This window comes from Chionomys nivalis, chromosome 2, assembly GCF_950005125.1.
Source record: "Chionomys nivalis chromosome 2, mChiNiv1.1, whole genome shotgun sequence".
NCBI classification, from domain to species: domain Eukaryota; kingdom Metazoa; phylum Chordata; class Mammalia; order Rodentia; family Cricetidae; genus Chionomys; species Chionomys nivalis.
The window spans coordinates 117,038,924-117,061,279 of record NC_080087.1 but is presented as its reverse complement, the minus strand read 5'-3'; positions in this window follow the sequence as shown (position 1 = coordinate 117,061,279).

Sequence of the window (22,356 nt, the reverse complement as noted above, 5' to 3'; positions counted from 1 at the left end):
TCCTCACTGCAGAACACCACTGAGAAGAAAGTCTGTTCCCCATGAGCACCCGGGCTGGTCAACAAAGAGCACTTGTCAATGAGAAAATGAGTCGCTTTTTGTTTGATATTCTTTCTCTTTTCCATCCGTTATACACATCATATTCAGTTCTGTTATGTTATTTCATATACTTCTTAGAAATATTACTTTCATTGGAGGTAAGAGAGAACAACAAGAGGAAGATGCAGATTGGATGTTTAATATGCAGAATCTAGATTGAACTACATATGTAAACACATACACACACAAGACATGACAAGGAAAAAGAAGGAAATGAGAGAGGGATTGAATCAGCAGAAGTCAGGGAAGTCAGCAATGGGGGCAAATGTAGACAGCGTACAATGATACATCCATAGTATAGTGAAACACATCATTTTGTACACTGTTTAAAATTAATTTTAGCCGGGCAGTGGTGGCACATTACTTTAATCCCAGCACTTGGGAGACAGATACAGGCAGATCTCTGTAAGTTTGAGACCAACCTGGTCTACAAGAACTAGTTCCAGGACATGCTCCAAAACTACAGAGAAACCCTGTCTCAAATAATAATAATAATTTTAAATTGATGATATAATTATTAGAAAGCATCATGTAGTTGACCTTGGCTTCATAATGAGCTCTTGCCTAAAAAAATAAATAAAGCAAAATGAAAGAACTGTCTTGGTTGGAGAAGGCAAACAGAGATACAGAAGCTGTCTGAGCATCAATGTCTACGACATGTTAGCTCCCAGCCCAGCGTATCACTAGACTCACCAGAGCAGCCTTTGGCAAACACACTGTCCTAGAGTATTCATAACTTACCCAAATCAACACCTACAGAAAGTTAGATTTTTTTCACCTTTTAATTTTTTATTGTTTTTAATTTTCTTTTCTTTTATTGAGCTATACATTTTTCTCTGCTCCCCTTCCTTTCTTTCCTTTACCCTTCTACCCTCTCCCATGGTCCCCCTGGTCCCAATTAACTCAGGAGATCTTGTCATTTTCTACTTTCTGCTTCCCATGTAGATTAGATCCATGTAAGTCTCTCTTAGTGTCCTCGTTGTTGTCTAGGTTCTCTGGGATGGTGATTTGTAGACTGGTTTTCTTTGCTTTATGTTTAAAAACCACCTATGAGTAAGGTCATATGAGGACATATAATAATTGTCTTTCTGGGTCTGGGTTACCTCACTCAAAATGATGTTTTCTAGCTTTATCTATTTGGCTGCAAATTTCAAGATGTCATTATTTTTCCTACTGTGTAGTACTCCATTGTGTAAATGTACCACATTTTCCTTATCTGTTCTTCAGTCGAGGAGCATTTAGCTTGTGTCCAGTTTCTGGCTATGACAAACAATGCTGCTATGAATATAGTTGAGCACATGCCCTTGGGGCACAGTTGAACATCCTTTGGATATATACCCAAAGGTAGTATTACTGGGTCTTGAGGAAGGTTGTTTCCTAATTTTCTGAGAAATCACCATACTGACATCCAAATGGGCTGTACCAGTTTGCACTCCCACCAGCAATGCAGAAGTGTTCCCTTTACCCCACAACCTGTCCAGTATAAGTTGTTATCAATGTTTTTGATCTTGGCCATTCTTGCAGGTGTAAGATGGAATCTCAGAGTTGTGTTGATTTGCATTTCTCTGATGGATAAGGATATTGAACATTTCGTTAAGTGTCTTTCAGCCATTTTAGATTCCTCTGTTGAGAGTTCTCTGTTTAGGTCTGTATTCCATTTTTCTATTGGATTATTTGTTCTTTTGATGACAAATTTCTTGAGTTCTGTGTGTATTTTGGAGATCAGACCTCTGTCTGACGTGGGGTTGGTGAAGATTTTTTCTCATTCTGTAGGCTGTTGTTTTATGCTGTTGACCATGTCCCTTGCTTTACAGAAGCTTTTCAGTTTCAGGAGGTCCCATTTATTAACTGTTTCTCTCAGTGTCTGTGTTACTGGGGTTATATTTAGGAAGTTAGATTTTAAGTGGATCCCAGGTGACTCTGATAATCAATTGGTACTGAGAACCCCTGCTGTCTATAATCCCAAGAAGGTCTGGATGTAGAATTACCAATCAGATTTACTCATCCCAAACATTATACTAATGAATGACTGTGCCATCCCTCCCAGGGAATCAAAAGCAACATGGTGCCTGAGTCTAATTAAAACACTGTCTTCAAAAGCCTCATAAGACCTGAACTGAGTGAAAAGGCTTTATGACAGATTGATGGGAGACATTTTACTGAAAAGCATCTACCTGAACAACTCTGGTACCCTCATTTCAGGACTGGCCTATCACAAGGGGACACACAACGTGTGGGATGTGTTACCTAATGGAAAAAAACATCTCCTGCACTTAGAAGGCATATGTGGTAACTTCCCATCACTGTGACCAAATAGCTAAGACAAACAAAGAAGGAGGAAAGGTCTAACTTGTGGGCTGAGAGATAGTAGTACACATTGGCCATGGGACTTAGGTTCTGTGACAGGAAAAACCATCAAGACCACATTAGCAGGGATGCTGCTCATCTCTCAGCTGTCAGGAAACAGAGAGAGAAAGAGATAAAGAAGAGACTTGTGTTCCAATGTTCTCTTCAAAGGCAGGCCCCCAACCTAATTTCCAATGGGTCCCACCTTTTAAAGGTTCCACCAGTATATTAGAAGGTAAAAACACTGAAAGTCATATACAGACACCAGCATATGCAGTATAGTAAAAATGATGTCAGAGCTGAGACTCAAAGGTGAATTTTTTAGTAATAAGATTTTAGGAAATAAGAAGGGTAAAGGTCAAAACCCCAAGGAAGTGTGTTGGCAACAGAGAACTTCTAGGTCGACCTAGAATATAAAAGAAGTAGTGGAAGTGGGACAGAGTCGGTAACGTGACAAATTGATGAGAGTGGATAGTGAAATATCAAAGTGGGCTGTGAGCACCGAGTCAAGAACTTAAATATGCAAATCCAGGAGGAACCATTAAAGTATGGTTGCGTTGTGGGATTTTATTTGTTTTGTGTATGAGGGGCTGGCCTAATTTGATATCCTATCACTCAATCAAATACACAGTACTTTTATTGATGCTGCAAATACTGTAGCAAATAAGACAAAGAACCTGTTATATTCAAAGCATTTCAGGCAACTCTTGTTTAGAAGGGATAAAAATTGGAATTATTTAACAAACTAATCAAATGATTCAGCTACTAAAAAGTAAAGGTCTAAAGTAGGCCTGGGAAGGCAGCCATGAAATGAGATAAAAGATTTGTGACTTGCAAATTCTCAGGGAAGTTTCCGATGAATCCACCCAAGCCAATGAATGCTTCTTAGAGAGAGACAGTGAAACTGACCATTATGGGACTTAACTAATGACCTGCTGATGACAGGACTTTAGCAGACAGAATTAGAAAGCCATGAGATGAGTCAACTTTCCCACTGTGCTAGCTAGATTTGTCAACCTGAGCCAAACTAGAATTCACTACAAGGAGGGAACCTCCGGAAGAGCTGTCTTCATCAGAGTGGTCTGTGGAGCATTTTCTTGATTAATTGATTGATGTGGGAGGGCCCAACCCAACATGGATGGTGCCACTTTGAATAGGTCCTGTGTTCTATAAGAAAGCAAGCTGAGGCAGCCATGAAGAAGTCAGTAAGCAGCTCCCGTCTGTGGCCTCTCATTTGGCTCCTGCTTCCAAGTTCCTGTGCCAAGTTTCTGCCCTGACTTCCCTTCGTGATCGGCTCTAAGTCTAAGGTGAAATAAACCCTTTCCTGCCCCAAATTGAGTTTTGCTAGTGTTTTATCACAACACAAAGAAACAAAGTAGGCTCGAAATTGAAAGCAGAGAGGGGGATCTCGCTGAGATGGGCCTGGCTGTGTTGAGTTGTTTTATGTGTGTGTTGGGAGGGGAGCACTGTGGAAGAATTTTAGACCTTTGGGCTAGAAGAGGTTGTTGAGTGCTCATAACTTAATGAGCATCTGTGGGAGTTTCAATGGTAGTAATGTTGAAAGGGGTGCAGCAATGAGAGTCTGGCTTGTTAAGTTCCCGGGGGAAATACTGACTCTCTTATGCCTCTTTGTGCCACGTTTTGAGTTGATAATTTGTGGTCTCTGATCTGCTGGAGCTGAAGACTCCACTTTCATTAATAATAGACCAGCATCTCTCACGTAAAACAGTCGCTTTACTGGGACAAATGATGTGGATTCGCTGGGGCTGAGAAATGACCTGTGATTAAGAAGAGAACAGCATCGTTGAGGTGAAATCCGCTAGGAGTACTTCCTCAGGGTCAGTGCACAGAACCATAGTCCAGAGGGTGCCAAGGCTGCACCTCAAGGTGGCAGCTGAACTGTGTAATGTCTGAGAGTCTCCCCAATGGTACTGATTGTGAAGATTTAAAGGGTATAGCTAACAACTGAGGCTTGGCACTGTGAATGGCCATTGATGAAGGCACAGCCTTAGATGCAGTAGAGATTTCAGGGTGTTGGAGAAGCCAAGACCATGAGACAACCACCACGGACCTTGGTAGGTGTGGAGTAGAGCCAGCCTGAGTCTACTAACAAGGGGTCTGTGTGCTACAGCAGATAGACTCAGAAAAGTGGAGCTGCCTCAGCCCTTTGAAGCACAGAAGATTGTGAGTCCCAGATGGCAGACATTGAGATATAAGATTCTGGAGCTAAACTGCTAGGTTTAATATTATTATAATTGTTTTTATATGCCCGTTATTCCCTTTGGAGAATAGGACTGTATTAATTTATTTCTTTGATTTTACAGGAATCCACAGTTAAGATACTTTGGCATTTTAAAGAGACTTTGGAGTTTTGAGGTATTTAATTTTTAAAAATACTACAAGACTTTTAAAGTTCTGTATTGTGATGTTAACATGAGATCTTGGGGATAAATAAGAAGAGAAAGTTTATGGTCTGAGAGTAAAGAGTGTCAGGCCTATAAGTAGCCAGTTGTGCAGCATGGATTTTTTTCCAAGTTGACACAATTTGAGTCTCCTAGAAAGAAGAAATCTTACCTGAGGGATTGCATCCGTGAGAGTGGTTTGTGAGCATGTTTGTGGTGTATTTTGTGATTGGTAATTGATCTGAAAGAACCAAACTCACTGAGAGTGATGCCACCCTGGGCAGGTGATCCTGAATTGCATAAGAAAGCAAGCTGAGCAAGCCATGAAAGGTGAGCCAGTAAGCAGCTCTGCTCCATGGTCTCTGCTTCAGTTGCTGTCTTCAGATTCCAAGTTCCTGCCCTGACTTCCTCGATGACGCATTGTGATGTGGAAGTATAACAAACAAACCCTTTCTTTCCCCAAGTTGGTTTTGGGTCAGTTTTTAATCACAGCAAACCAGAATACTGACCAAAGACAAAAATCAACTTTGTCTTTGCAAGTTTGGGGATATGCCCCTGTTTAGGTCAAGCACAAACCTACCTTAATGGATGTGCATCCAAACACCTATGAGTAAAACCTGCTATGACAGTCTTGTGTTTCACTAACTGCATTATTTCTGCAACTAACAGTGACAGACTATTGATCCTTATGTTATCCCCTGATTTTCAGATTGTAAAACATATTATACAGACAATTATTCTAAAAATGAAAACCATTTTTAAAGGTTAGATCTAAGTAAAGATGTTGATCACTTCAAGCCAAATCATCCCAACAAATTGGCTCCTATGTCATAAATATCTCTTAATTGCAATAGATAGAGGATAATCAGTTTGAATAACTTGACTTATGCATCCTTCTTTATTCTCATTTAGAAAAACATTTGAACCACACTGCAGAGGCTGGTGTGCAGAAATCTTCTGTGTGGCTGTTTTAAGTATGTGATCGTTTCTCCTCTCCACCTCAAAATCCATCATGCAATAAACTCACAGTGAGCGAGTAACAGTTACAGAGCTGAAGGCTAGATTCTCATTCAGCAATCTCTCCAATGAGCTATGAAGCTAGTAGCTCTCTGGGTACCTCATTCCATCTCAGTACGTCTGCCAAGAGTCACGCTGTACCAGCATCTTCATTAAAAACCTCAATCTGAGAGTAGATAAGCACTGTGGCTACTCTCCTAAAGAAAATATGCATGACTCGATATTATTCCAAATACTCATCTAATTGCATTTTTTCATTGTTATTATTGCCATTAGTTTAAGTGATCTGGTTAGGAAGGGGTGCAGTTCTTGAAAAGAAGCTAACCCAATGTGCTGTAACCACTTTCTGCAAAGAGAGTATAATTTACTGAGATTGTATCACAAGAGAAATTCCCTAATACTTTAGGACAGTGTTAACAAGACCCTGAAAAGAATTTTTTTTTGATAGATGAAGCTATCCTTATCCTATTAGGTAAGCACAATTATTATTTCCAGGAGGAGGTTGAATCCAAAGGGGGTTGGCATCTTTCTTAAGGTCAAAATTTATTTATTTTTTAAACTATTACTTGTGGGGGGCAGTGTATAGTAGGAGGTCAGAGGGTTATCAGATCATCTGGAGCTGGAGTTACAGGCAATTGTGAGCCAATGTGAGTGTTGGGAATCAAATGCACGTCTTCTGTAAGAGGAGTGTGTGCTCTTAACAACTGAGACATGTCTCCAGTGCCCACGACTTGCTTATTTTACTTGAACTGTGACACTTCAAACAAGTCATGTTGTTCAGCTCATCCTTTTGTGTATCAGCTATAAAGTCTCTGATGGGACACTGGGGATGTAGCTCAGTTGGTACCGTATTAATTTAACATTCACCCAGTCCTGAGTTTAATTCCTAGACCACATAAACCATGTATGTGCATGCCTATACTTCTCAGCGTGTGAGAAGTAAAAGCATCCAAAATTCTATGCTATATAGTATATTTGAAGTCAGCCTGGGCTGCATATGTCCTGGCCAAGAAAGGAAGGAAGTAAAAAAGGAAGAAATGGTAGAAGGATAGAAGGAAGGAGAGAGGGAGGGAGGGAGGGAGGGAGGGAGGGAGGGAGGGAGGGAGGGAGGGAGGGAGGGAGGACGAAAGGAGAGAGAGATTCCATCTTATTTGACTACAAAACCAAGAAAGTTTTGTAGAACCTTCTGAAAGAAGTAGATCATCATCCTCCTTCTCATTCAAGGAACACAGGTGACTCAGAGATGCAAGGCATAAAGAACAATTATGGAAAACAGGAGCTGAGAACTAGTGTTTTCTTTCAGCATCAGGAGCTCGCTGTCATCAGAGGAGCTTGGGAAGAGTCACCCCATACCACTTCTACCGTGCAATATGCAACTATACTTGGGCAAGCTAGTCAATGGCAAAATGCCAGCTGACCACCCCTAGCTAGCTAAGGGAGGCTTCCCTGCATTGTCAGGGATTAGAAAAAGCAAATAAAATAAATGTGGATATTAATTCAACACAACTCCTCTAAGAGGGGGAAGAAAATTATTCCAAAAGAATTGTAGAAGAAGAAAGATCTCATTGTAAACCATCAGCAAAGGCCAGCGACTAACTCTGGTAGATGCTTATCTTTTTGAGACATGATGTGCTCAAAAGGCAGGCATGGAATATGGTCAAACAATGAAGTTTTGTAAGAATGATGCTTAACACAGGAGAAAGGAGTTAAATAAAAGAGAAAGCTGGTCCTGGGACTGCCACCAGAGAGCATCACCCAGTCTCTCCTTTTTCTAGTTTAACCACACACCAGGAGACATTTACCTTGGCCAGAACATCCAAAACCAAAAAAATCTTTAAGGATAAAGCATTGTAAAGAACAGGCAAAGCATTTGCCACTATAGGGAGAGACAAAGGAGAGAAATGAGCAAACAAAGAGGAGTAAAGAAGTGTGTCCCACTGGAGTGCTTTAGCTTGTAAGATGTCTTTAAAGGAAGGAAGACACACTGTGCCATTGGCATAGTGGCATAGTGGTTTACACTATGTGTAAATCATTGCTTGGTGGCACAGGGACAATATGTGTAAGTCATTGACTTGTCACATGGGCCAAGTTGCTTGAAAACTTCATTTGCTTTCTTCAAGATTCAATTCAGAACTTATTTTCTTACCATAATTGCCCTAATGTTCCCTTCCAAGGTCAAGGGCACACACCAAAGTCTTTGATTTGCTGGTTTGGTTGGTTGGTTTCATTCTCCTTTTTGAGGTTTTTGTTTTTGTTTTACATTTGTTTTGTGTTAGGACATAGTGGGCCTCAACTGCTCACTGTAAGTTCCCAGAGGGAACCTCAAATACTCTTTTTGGATCATGAAGGCAATTTTATACAACTCAGATTCCATAGAATGGCGGTGAAGACCCCCATTCTCCTTACTCCTAAGTTAAGATCACATAGGGCTGGAGACCCTGTGAAAACTGGCTGATTTTAACAAATAAGTAGGTTATGATTTAGAATTTCTCCCTCTACCACTTTAGTCCAGCAACATGACAGTATCCTATGGCATAACTGAAAAAAATAAAAAATAAAAAGTTACTGCTAAATTATTCATTTGAAATTTGCAATGAAACACGAAATTCAGTTTCTTTTTAAAAAATGTGTGAATATTTTTAAAAATCTATACGGAAAGTCTGATGTGATCATGAAGTAACCAAGTGCCTTAAACAGTTGTGATAACCACCACTGAATTTTTAAGTAGCTACAGCATTAACTCCTTGCTATAGGGGTTCTGAAAAGCAAGCAATCTTGTGAAGCTAATTGCTAAAATGTTTCTAATTTGTTTCCCAGGGTTTGAAGATGCTCTTAATTGCTATTCTGTGTTTGATCAAGACAGAGAAGGAAGCCAGGAATGTCAAATTCACTTGGCGTTTTCAATGTCCAGCAATAGGCATCTATGCTGAAGTGTTGAAAGTGTAGCCCCCAAATGAAACACTGAAGGGTGGCCTGAGACCTTAGTGGGCAAGTGAATGCGAGGGGACACAGTAAAAACACCGCCGACATGACCACTCCATGATGTGAATAAGGGGAAGGCTTTTCTTACAGATATAAGATGAAAGGAACAAAGAGAAATAGAAGCAGACTGGACAATCCAGCAGGCTGGACGTGGCTAGGGCTGGGGACGGTGAGATAGTAGAGATAGAAAGATAGCAAGAGATAGAGAATAGAGCTTATCAGGAAAAAAGAGGATGCTAAGAGACAGAAAGGAAAAGAATAAGATTGAGTAAGTGCAAGTAAGAGAGAGGATAGTGAGAATAGCAAGAATAACCGGGTTATAAAAGGAAAGAGTCACTGGGGAGAGGGAAGAGCCAGAAGGCTGGCATGGGAACTTTGAAATGTATGACAAGTATGTAGGATTGAGGGAGCCTGGAGACCAGCGTGCACTTTGATATGCAACCACAGGTATCTACCAGTGGAGAGCCAGATGTCCCTCTGCCAGAGGTAAGGAGAATGACTCTTTGCACAGATGATAACAAGTTTCACAAGTTCCTAAGGAAGTCTGCCTTTTATCTAACTGTCAGAAACCTTCCTAGAGTCCATGTGGAACACATTTCTGGATATTTGGACAACCTTTTGGAGTTTGGAGAATTGGAGTTTCCTTTGAACCCGAAAACAGGGAATAAGACTTGTCTCTACCTACAATTCAGGGTTCTCAGTCTGGGATGTAGACACTGTTGCCACTCATTCAGACTCATTTTAGCTTTGTGGGAACCGTACAGTAAGTAAACATTTGGGGGGGAATCACCCCACATTCTTGTCATTCTGGAAATGATACAGTTCATTCTTTGATCCCAAATCAGCACACACATGCACAGATTTTTCCTAAATATCAAATTCTTAAGATATAATCAGGTTTGCAGTTTCATTGAATTAAGCCTCCATTCATAGAAGCAAATGTACCTCTTACGTCGAACTGCAGAAGAATTTAAAGGCAAACAGAAGGTATATTTGAAACTACAGTCAATTAATTCACCTTAAAATATACACGTTCAATAAACCATAAAATCAACAGCAAATGAGTATCTTAGTAAACACAAATTTATTAAAGGATTCATTGATTGATAATGATGAAATCAAGAAAGGAATTTTATTAATTTTCCTGGAATAAATGAAAAACAACAAAACCTTTAGGACACATTAAAAAGAATCATAGCTGGAAACTTACAGCCCTCAGTGCCTATATATCAGAAAGAACAAAAATTAATGACCTAACCCAGAACAGAAATTAATGAAATGGAAACAATACAAAGAATTACTGAATCTAAGAGTTGGTTCTTTGAGAAGATAAACAAGACGATAGACCTTTGACTCAGCAAACCAAAAGAGGATCCACATAAACAGAATCCGAAATTATTCATTACATTACAGCATTACAATAGACACCAAAGACATTCAGAATGTTATAGTGGAATACTTCAAAAATCTATACTTTATTAACTTGAAAAAATAAGATGGATTTTTTTAAAGATGTGGCCAAACCATCAAAAAGAGATCAACAACCTAAACATGCATAGCAAATGAAGAGACAGAAATAGTAATGAAAAAGGTCCAGAGTCAGTGGGGTTTAAAGCAGAACTTTACAGACTTTTAAAAGCCTACAGCCAGTCTTTCTTAAATCATTTAGCATAATAGAAGCAGAAAGAGTATGCTCAAACTCCTCCTATGAAGCCAGTATCATTCTGATAGCAAAAACAGGTAAAGACACAAATACAAAAAGAAACGTGCAGGACAAGGCCTCTGATGAGCACAGATAGAAGGATGCTCAATAAAATACTTGCACACAGAATACAGACATACATCAAAACATTCACCATGATGTAGCAAACTACATAAATGGACATGAAGACAAAAATCACTTGCTGATCTCAATAGATGCAGATAAAAGTGAGCCTTTGCCAAATCCAATCATAATAAAAAGTCTCAAAGAATGTAGGACTAGAGGAACTCACCTGCCATAATAAAAAACCATATATGACAAACCCACAGCCAACATTATTCTAAATGCAGAGAATCTTAAAGCAATCCCACTGAAATCAAGAATAAGGCTGTCTACTATCCCCACTCCTTTTCAACAATGCACACAAAACACTAGCTGGAGCAATAAAGTAAGTTATTAAAAGAATACAAATAGGAAAAGAAAAAGCTAAATTATCCCTACTTGATGACATGACATTATACATTAGAGATAACAAAAGTTCTACCAGGAAACCTCTATGAATGATTAACAAATTCGATGTGTGGCAGAATACAAGATCAACTTGGGCAAACTAATAGCTTTTCTATACAACAAACATACAAAGAAAGAGCTCATGGACATACTTCCTTTTATAATAGACTCAATTAGAAAAAAAAGTAACTAGGAATAACCTAACCAAGGAAGTAAAGAACCTCTATAATGAAAACTTTAAACTGCTTAAGAAGAAGATAAAAACACTAGAAAATGAAAAGATATCCACACTCATGGATTAGTAGAATTATTAGTGTGAAATAGACCATTTTATGCAAGCCTATTTATAGATCCAATGCAATCCCAACCAAAACCCCTATCTCATCCTTCACAGAAATAGAAAACAAAGCCTAAAATTCATACAGAAGCACAAAAGATCCCTAATAGCCAAAATGCTCCTGAGCAAAAAAGGATAAAGCTGAAGGGATTATCAATCTAGATCTTAAGAATCATAGTAATGAAATTATAGTATTACAGATTCATAGTAATACAGAACAAGGTGGTCCTGACACAAAAACAGACAGAGACCAATGAAACAAAACTGAAAGTCCAAACATAAGCACATATAACTGCAACCATTTACTATTCAATATACATTCATAATTTAAATGGCTGCCAATGCTTCTCCCAAAGTCACAGACTACATAATAAAAACATTAACACCAGGAATGAAAAGCACTCTTTTGAGATGGTGGTTAGGGTTGCCCAAGAGACTCCCAAAACACTGACTATCACTGTTGCCTTTGGTTTCCTTTCACCCACTTTGAAGGTTCAGAAAAGTCCCTATTGCTGTAGACACCATAGACTCCAGACAAAGGATCCAGAGAACTCAAGATGGATCTGGGCTCAAAACCCCCTCTAAGGACTAGTTTTGTGGTACCAGAGGCACACTAATAAAATTTACCTGAAAGTATTATTTATAGCATGATGTGGGAGGGTCTTATGTCTATGTGTTACTTTCATTGGTTAATAAAGAAACTGCCTTGGCCCTTTGATAGGACAGCAGCTTAGATAGGTGGAGTAGACAGGACAGAATGCTGGGAAGAAGGGAAGTGAGGCAGATGTCATGATTCTTCGACCCGAGATGGATGTAGGCTAGAATCTTTCCCGGTAAGTCACCACCTTGTGGTGCTACACAGATTATTAGAAATGGGTTAATCAAGATGTGAGAGCTAGCCAGTAAGAGGCTTAAACTAAGGGCCAGGCAGTGTTTAAAAGAATACAGTTTTCGTGTTGTTATTTTGGTTGGAAAGCTAACCATGCGGGAGCTGGGCGGGATGAAAGCAGGCCTGCTCGCCTCATCACTACAATAGCAAAACAAACAAACAAACCCTATCAACTGTGACCATTATACATCAAATTTAGTCAACAGAAAAGGAAGCTTGGACAGTCCCCTAGCTTTACATCTGAAATGTCACACTGCTTTAATTTCTAATTAATCTAAAATTGCCATTACAAGAGACCACTCATCCATTTAGCTATTTCAGAGTTCTACTCTGAAATTTAATTGTCAAGAGGCAGCAGTTAGCATTTCTTAGTAAATGAAGAGTGTCCATGAAGAGCTCCAGGTGACTGACATTAAGAGACTGGTATTTGACCGACATCCATATCTCCCTGCCTCTTAATATTAATAAAAGGCAACTCTCAACTACTTCAGAAACTCCAGGTACAAACAGCAACCTCCTGGCCAGATTTGTAATTAAACTGAACAGCCTATCTTGACCACAACATGATTTACCTGCCTGTCCCTAGGGGCTAGCAAGAATACTTCAAGTGTTTTAATCATATTGGGCAGTTGTAATGAAGTACTCTGTGTTGGATGGCTTTGAGACAAATGAAATTTATTTCCCACAATGGTGGAGACTGAAGTCCTAAGCCAGGGTAGCACCATGACTAGTGAGGACACTCCTCAGGTTTGCCAGCTGCTGGCATCTTTCTACATCACTGGTGTAAAGAGAGAGAATAGCTCTCTGGGGTCCTTTTATAAGCTACTGACCCCATCCACAAAGGCTCAGCTTCATAGCCTCCTAATGGAATCATGTCCCAATCACCCCAAATGCTACACATAGGGATTAGATTTCAACTACAGATCTTGAGGGGACACAAACATTGAATAATTAGTTTCATTAGACAGTGTCTCTGAAATGCAAATCAAAACAACTCTGAGATTCCATATTACACCTGTAAGAATGGTCAAGATCAAAAACACTGATGACAACTTATGCTGGACAGGTTGTGGGGTAAAGAAAACACTTCTGCATTGCTGGTGGGAATGCAAGCTAGTACAACTCCTTTGGATGTCAGTGTGATGATATCTCAGAAAATTAGGAGACGGCCTTCCTCAAGTAAGGAAGTAATACCCAGTAATACCACCTTTGAATATATTTCCAAAGGATGCTCAACCATGCCACAAAGACATGTACTCAACTATGTTCATAGCAGCATTGTTTGTCATAGCCAGAACCTGGAAACAACCTAAATGCCCTTCCATCGAAGAATGGATAAGGAAAATATGGTACATTTACACAATGGAGTAATACACAGCAGAAAAAAAAACAACAACAACAGCTTGAATTTTTCAGGAAAATAGATGGAGCTAGAAAACATTATTTTGAGTGAGGTAACCCAGACACAGAAAGACAATTATCACATGTACTCACTCATAGGTGGTTTATAAACATAAAGCAAAGAAAGCCAGCCTACAAATCAAAATCCCAGAGAACTTAGACAACAATGAGGACACTAAAAGAGACTTACATAGATCTAATCTACATAGAAAGTAGAAAGCAGAAAAAGACAAGAGCTCCTGAGTAAATTGGGAGCATGGGGACCTTGGGGATGATTGAAGGGAAGAGGGGAGAGGCAGAGAGGGGAGCAGAGAAAAATGTAGAGCTCAATAAATATTAATAAAAATGTATTTTAAAAAATACAGTGTCTCTGAACATGTACAATCATATATACAAATAGTAGTGTGAATTATACCAGTAATAACACAAAGATGTGCCTTTCAGAAGACAACATACCATTTCACAAGTGTATCTCAGTCAACACTTTGCTACATCTCTTTGCAAAACTAGTTCTGTTGTTCTCAGCCTCCAAATGGGAATTCTGGCTTTCAAGGGTTAGGAAAGTGCCAATGTTTCATAGTTAAAAATTGGTAAATTTCTCAGCAGGTAAAAGCATCTGCTACCAAACCTGAGGACCTGGGTTCAATGCCTGGAAACATGGTGGAAGGAGAGAACAGATTCCCACAAGATAGACTCTTACTTACACACACACACACACACACACACACACACACACAAATAAACTAATAATAAATGTTTTTAAAAGGTGGAAATAAAATTCAAGTCTCAATGTGGAATCTCATTTTCAGTACAGAATGGAGGTGATAATAATGGGGGTGTTGGTTATTATAGATATAATAATAAGTTGTATGTTATTATAAAGTTAGTTATTACACACACAATTCCTTAAGGCTCTGTCATCTTTATCTTGGTATCCTTGTCCTTTTAATCCACACTATCATAGCTCCTACCTTACAAATAACAAAACTAGGGCCAAAAAATGTAAAATAAGCTTAGACTCAAACCTAAACATCCAGCTCCTCCACCAGTCAACCCAGTAATAGTCCTGTACACCAGCAATTCACCAGAGAAGCCCAGCACTGTTCAGACACTCAAGAACAGTCCTGTAGCCGGGCGGTGGTGGTGCATGCCTTTAATCCCAGCACTCGGAGGCAGAGGCAGGCAGATCTCTGTGAGTTCGAGGCCAGCCTGATCTACAAGAGGAACCAAAAAGCTACAGAGAAACCCTGTCTCAAAAATCCAAAAAAGAAAAGAAAAGAAAAGAAAAGAAAAGAACAGTACTGTATACCAGCATTTCACCAGAGAAGCCCAGCACTGCTCAGAAACTCAAGAAGCTCAAAGCTACTTTCAAAACCACATTAAGATCTGATCTTTCCCTTTATACTTGTTCCTTCATGAAGGTTACATTTTTCCATATATTGCATGATATGATGTATTACCACAAATTAAATATAGAATAAAATATCAGACTCCCGAAGTTATAAATTAAGCAAGTCATTAAATACACATCTCCCCAAAATGAAAATTGATGCCCCTCTTGGGAAAATTTAACTATTCTTTAAGACTTATCTTTTATTTCAGGCATACGATGGTTTGCATGCATGTGTGTATCTGTTATACATGCCTGCTGTGCTGGTGGAGATCAGAGAGGGTCTTAGATGCCCTGGAACTGAAGATACAAGCAGCCATGAGTCACCATGTTAGTTCTGGGAACTAAATTCTGATCCTTTAACAAGCACTATTAATTATTGACCCGTCTCTTCAGCCCCCAGTTTGTATATATTTCATTTGAAAGTGCAGTGGTATTGAATCATAGGTTTATTATTGCTCTTTTGAAGAAAAATAATAGATGGACATCAAATGTTTTTATTTTACTATGTTATATGTATTACACCTATCATATTTTATACGGCAAAATATGATAGGTGTAAAATGCAAGTCAAACACTCTTCAGCATCCTTGGCAAGTTATACAAACCCCACACATTTGAGAAGACTTGTTGTTGTCATCAAAATGGCTTAGTGGTAATGCTAATTACTGCCCAGCCTGATGCCCTGAATTTAGTCATGGAGATCCCTGTGGTGGGAGGAGAGAACTGACTTCTACAGATTGTCCTCTTATTGACAGAAGTTTCTGTCCTGCCCAGTACCACAGTCATTCAGTCCTAAAGAAACACACAGTTTATTAATTATAAACTTGTTGGACTATTAACTCAGGCTTCTTATTAACTCTTATAACTTACATTAACCCTTAGTTCTTGTCTGTGTTAGTCACGTGGCTTGGTACCTTTATCAGTGAGGCATTCTCATCTTGCTTCCCTTTGTCTGGGTGACACCTTCAGACTGCACCTTTCCTCTTCCCAAAATTCTCCTATTCTGGTCACCCCACTTATACTTCCTGCTTGGCTACTAGCCAATCAGTATTTTATTAAAATACAAGTAACAATTTTTTTACAGGGTACAAGACCATTGTCCCACAGCAGTCCCCTGACCTCTACGTGCATGCTGCGGCATAAAGCCTTTGCAATCAGTGCACACACACGCACACGTGCAAATAAACAAATGTGTGTGCGTGTGTTCACATGTGTCCAGATGTCTGTGGAGGCCAGAAGATAAAAGGGATCAGAGTTCCTGGAAGTGGGATTACATGCGGTTGTAAGACATCTGATATGGGTGCTAGGAATGAAACTCCCTTCCTCCTGAAGAATGCCAGTGATCCTAACCCTAGAGCCATCTCTCCCATCTGGAACTATTCCTTCAAATTAGCAAAGGATTCAGTGTAATTTCTGATAAGACTCCAAATGCCTTTTTACAGAAATTAACAACCTATCTTTAATGAGCATAGGCAAATTTGAGGGAGATGCTACAGCTAACATAGTCTTGAAGAACAAAAAAGTCAGAGGATTCACACTTCTTTGACCGTAAAGTTTACTACAAATTACTGTGACCATGATAGTGTAGAGCCGGTGTGAGGACAGACACAGACAGAGAGTGGGGGGCGGGGGGGGGCACGAAGAGGAAAGCAGGAATGCTAGGAGTTCTCTGCAAGAAGGGCACACAGCAAAACCTCCTTCCCTGGCCCCAAATAACAAAGATTAACAGAATAAAGATTCCAGAAATGAATTTACGCTCATTTAATTTTGACAAGCATGCCAGTACAGCTCAGTAAGGAAATAAATGCCTTTACAACAAACGCTGGTGGTACAACTGGATCTCCATTTATAAAATAGTGAATTTGTACTCTTATGGCATATTGAAAGGTTAACTTGAAACGGTTCAGAGACCTAAATGTTACAGCAAAAATTGCCGAATAGTTAGGAGAAAATGACTCTTTGCAAACTTCAGTTACACAATGTTTTTGTGGATGGATGATACCAAAGGCATATCTGAAGAAAGAAAGTGAGGGTAAGTCTAATTTCAGTTTTCATTCTCTTCAAAGAATACCAAGAAAGTAAAAATGACAACCAAAAGAATTAGAAGAAAAAAATGGTTGAATATCTTTTAAAAGTATAGCATTCAGGATGTAGAAATAACAGTTATAAGACAACAATAAAATGACGATCGGTATACTTAAAATGAGCAAAAAGTTTGAAGATAGATTTCCCCAAAGATACACAGATGCTCAAAATGCTCATTAAAAGATATCTAACATCATTAGTCATTAAGAAAATGCAAATCAAAACCACAGTGAATTCCGTTGAACATCCACTACAGTAGCTAAAAGTTTTTTAAAGACAGAAGCTATATTGGAAGGATACAGAGAAATTAGAAACTTCACTAATACTGGCTGTCTTAGTACTTTTCTATTACTGTGAAGAGAAACCATGATGAAAGCAACTTATAAAGAAAAGTTTACTGGGCTTTAAGTTGCAGAGGATAGCCCGTGACCATGACGACAAGGATCATGGCAGCAAGCATGGTGATGGAGCAGTACCTGAACGCTTACATCCCAAGCATGGAGCAGAGAGGGTGAGGGGGAGAAAGAGATGGAAGAGACAGAGTCATAGAGACAAAGACAGAGAAAGAAAGAGTGCTAACTGGCAACTGCCTGTTCTTTTAAAACTTCAAAGCTTAACCGCAGTGAAACACTTCCTCCAAGGCCCCACCTCCTAATTCTTCCCACACAGTTCCACCAACTGGGAACTAAACATTCAAATATATGATCATATGGGAGCCATTCTCAGTCAAACCATCACAATGATAGAATTTAAACTAGTTCTACCATTTTAGAAGATAGGCTGATAATTCTTGATGTTAATTCTATACAGTAAATATAGAGTTACTATGTGACCCAGTCATTGCTCTCCAAAGTGCATACCTTAAGAAAAACCTATGTAAGATGCTTCCAGTGACATTATTCACAATAGACATGATATACAAAAACTCACACGTCTATCAATTGCTGAATATATAAACAACTATGTTGCATTCATACACTGTAATGTCATTTGACAGTCCAAAGGAATTGTTTGCAACATAAATAATCTTGGAAGTATGATTAGTGAAGAAAGACAGATGTAAGCCAAATGTCTCGCTCACACACATTCACTCAGCACAGGAGAAGAGGATAATGATGAGTTCAAGGCTGGTTTGGGCTATACAGTAAGACTCCAACTGAAAGAGCCAAAGAAAACAAAAATAAAGGCAGACAAAAGACCACATGTTTATGATCGCACCTATATGAAGTGTCCAAAAGAAAAAAAGAAAAATTCATGAATGTAGAGAAAAGATTAACGATCCCAGGAGTTCAAGGGAATAAGAAATGGGGAGTGGATCCCAGGCAGTAGGGTTTCATTTTAACGTGAGGAAAGTCTGATGAAGTTAGTGGTAGTGGTTGTTCAACTCCATGAATACACTGAAAATGCCCTGAAATGGTATGCAAATTATAGCTCAATAAAGTTACAATAAATATACTGAAGTTTATAAATGGAGAGACATGATTTCATGAAGGCAAAAAACAACATTTGAAAGGTAAGACATCATGTTACATAATGGAGGAACAAATTGTGCAATTAAGTACTAATGTCTTTAAGATATATAAAGTATATTTATAATCAATAAGCAAAATTTGACAAGACAATGGACAAAACATGAGTATAAATAATTGAATAGTAATTCATAATTGTAGACAAGTCAATAATAAACACAAAAAAACCTGAAAAGCAAAATGACCTTTTTTGCTTATTAGATAGGCTAAGATTACCAAGATAGTGTGCTAGAAAGGGAAACAGACCTCTTAAACAATACCTGATGTGGGAGTGTCATATATCAACCTGTTGATTTCATTGGTTAATTAATAAAGAAGCTGCTTGGCCTGACAGGTTAGAACATAGGTGGGTGGAGTAAACAGAACAGAATGCTGGGAGGAAGAAGGCAGTGAGGTAAGATGCCTCAGAGAGACGCCATGCTGCTGCTCTCCAGGGCAGATGCCATGAAGCTCTGAGCCAAGATGGACGTAGGCTAGAATCTTCCTGGTAAGTCACCATCTCGTTGTGCTACACACATTAATAGAAATGGGCCAAGCAGTGTTTATATGAATACAGTTTGTGTGTTGTTATTTTGGGGCATAAGCCAGCCAGGTGGCTAGGAGCCAGGCGTCAGGAACACAGCCCGTAGCCCCTTCTACAAATACCATTGTGAATTCACACTGGTGGGGTTGTCTTCATTTGCAAGTCTATTTAATGATCCTTACATCATATATGTGGAATGATCCTTGAGTCTTACATGCTGACCTTGTAATTCCAGTTCTTTGAGTCTGTACTAATGAGATCAAAGGGCACATTAAGAAAGGCAAGTGCATAAGATGGTCTCCCAAAGTACTTTCTAATTTTACGTATGCAAGTGTTTACCTGCATGTATGTCTGTGCACCGTGTGTGGTGCCTTCAGAGGCCACCTAATAACACTGGGTCCCATTGAACTGTAGTTATAGATGGTTGTGAGCCGCATTGTGGGTGCTGGAAATGGAACCCAAATCCTCTGGTAGAGCAAGGAGCCAGTGCTTTTAACTGTTCAGCTATCTCTCGGTTCCCTCAAAGAAACTTTTGTGATTGAAAAATACGATAGAGACCACACTTATTAAATAATCAGCAGCTGGTGAAATGAGTCATTTTATTCATAAATTAGAATTCTTAGCCTCCTGTTAGGATAAAGATGTACCCATTGCCATGAGTAATGTAGAGATAAGCTCAAATACAGAGATAAGCTCTATTATTAGAAAAAAAAGGTGTGGATATTGAATTGTGCTATTGTATATGCTTTTATTAAAATTAAATGCATATTTTAAACATATCAATTCAAATGATGCATTGTATTCTTATAGCTTTTATCTTATTGTGCTCTGATAATTATATTACTGCTTATATTTTGTCACATCTCTGCTTGTATGTATGTGGAGGACATTCTTAAAAGAACCATGTTTTTAAAAAGGCTTTAAGAATAGTTATGAATGCTCAAACAGAGGTGTTTTCCCTATATCATTACTTCATTTACCATTTTTATACAAAAATATATAAACTATATCCTTTTGTTCAGAAGTGTACAATGGGAAACTGGAGGACCAGTCAAGCTGGATAAAGTCCTGGTCAAGTCCCTTAAATACCTCAAGGCTCAGTGTCTCTGACACTTACCCTAAAGCTGGATTAGGGATACAAAGCAAGTCCTCATCACAGTGCCTGTGCTCAACAAGCTCTGAGTAGGTATTTTCTTCTTTTGCTCCATTTCGTCACTTTCTGAAGCATGGTTCAGAGTCAAAATCATAAACCTCCAGCATCAGCCTCCAAAATGCTGGGATCTCAGCTGTGTGCCACCACCTGTCCTACCATCCCTCTTCTCTAATCATTATTATAAATATTAGTAGGATTAGGGTGGATGCTTTACTAATTACACATATATAGGCATCTAAATACATAAACATATATGGGCCATACCAGATGAGAGAGGATTCCACAGAACCAAAGACCCAGAGACCAGAAGAAATTGTTCCCAAACCACCATATTCTCTTGTCACAATTCTCTTGATCATTTGACTCAATAAGAGAATTAAGACAGCTGGGCGGTGGTGGCACATGCTTTTAATCCCAGCACTCAGGAGGCAGAGGCAGGCGGATGGCTGTAAGTTTGAGGACAGCTTGATCTACAGAGCTAGTTTCAGGACAGTCAGGGCTATACAAAGAAATCCTGTCTAGATAAACCAAAACTAAAAACGAAAAAAAAAATCTCCTCTTGTACCCTACAACTGTACTACTAGGACATAGAAATGAATAATAACAGAAAAACATTATTGTCAAGTGTAAACTGTTTCAGAAACGAAGAGAATCTGCCTCCAGCTGTGTGTTTACCATGGAGCTAATCACCCTTTATAATACTGGAAACAATGATGAAGTGATACACAATTACATACTCTCTATATACGCTATATATTATATTATAAAATAAATGTTATATAAAATATGTACTATAATAAAACAGGGTGATTACTATAAAATGTATAACTGGCTTCCAAGAAAAAGCACAGTTTAGAACATATTTCTAATACAAGATGATGTCATATTATGCTATATTATTTTATGTGCTACATGTTGACACATTTTACTTTGCTATCATATATATATATATAAAATCCGGCAGGTCTATAGGGACTTGGTTTTCATAGAATTGGAAAACGTAGTATCAGACTATGTCTCAGGAAGCGACTGGCAATGCTTCTGCAATACTCAGTCAATTGTTTCAAAAGCCTTCTCTGGTTTCCCTCTGAGGGACAGGTGTGAACTGCCTCTGATTTTCTCCATAAGGAACTATGTTTGTTTCATCTCTCTGACATGGGACTATATCAGAAAGACAGACCCCAGAGATTTGCTAATGAGCCTCAGATAAAAGGGCACAACTACAGTGGTGGGCAGGGCACCACTTATTCCAAGCCCTACTCCACTTTTTATGTCCCTGAATGACATCCATAGCTTTTGGGTGAAAGTTTCTGGAGTTTTCCTCCTTTAATCTGTTCGTTGTACAGAGACACTCATTAACTCTTCTATGTTTAGAGGAAAAACTGGGTGGTACCGGTTAGGACACAATTGGTTACCACACTGGAAAAATAAAGCTGGAGTCTTAAAGATACTAAATCCACAATTCAAACACTGGGACCTCTGCTTTGATGAAGTTCATTGAAGACCAATGAGCTGTTAATCCAAAGTGTATGGACAAGTGTCCCAAAACCTGAAAGGATATTTTCAGCAACCGTTTGGGACCCCTTATATGGTAGTTTGAATGTAATTTACCCTCATAACCTCATGGGGAGTGGCACTTTAGATGTGACTTTGTCGGAATGAGTATAGCCTTGTTGTAAGAAGTCACTGTGGGAATGGACTTTGAACTTTCCTATGCTCAAGATACTTCCCAGTGTCTCAGTTGACTTCCTCTTCCCTGTAAATCAAGACCTAGCTAGCACATCTGCCTGCATGCCACCATGCTCCCCATGATTATGCACTGAAACTCTGTAACTGTAAACAAGCATCCCCAATTAAATGTTTTCCTTATAAGAGTTGTTGTGGTCATGGTGTCTCTTCACAGTAATAGAAACCCTAGCTAAGACACCTTCTCTTTGAGGTAGGTGGTAAACTGGGTAAGCCTAAAGCACTTTTATTACAAAGGGGGT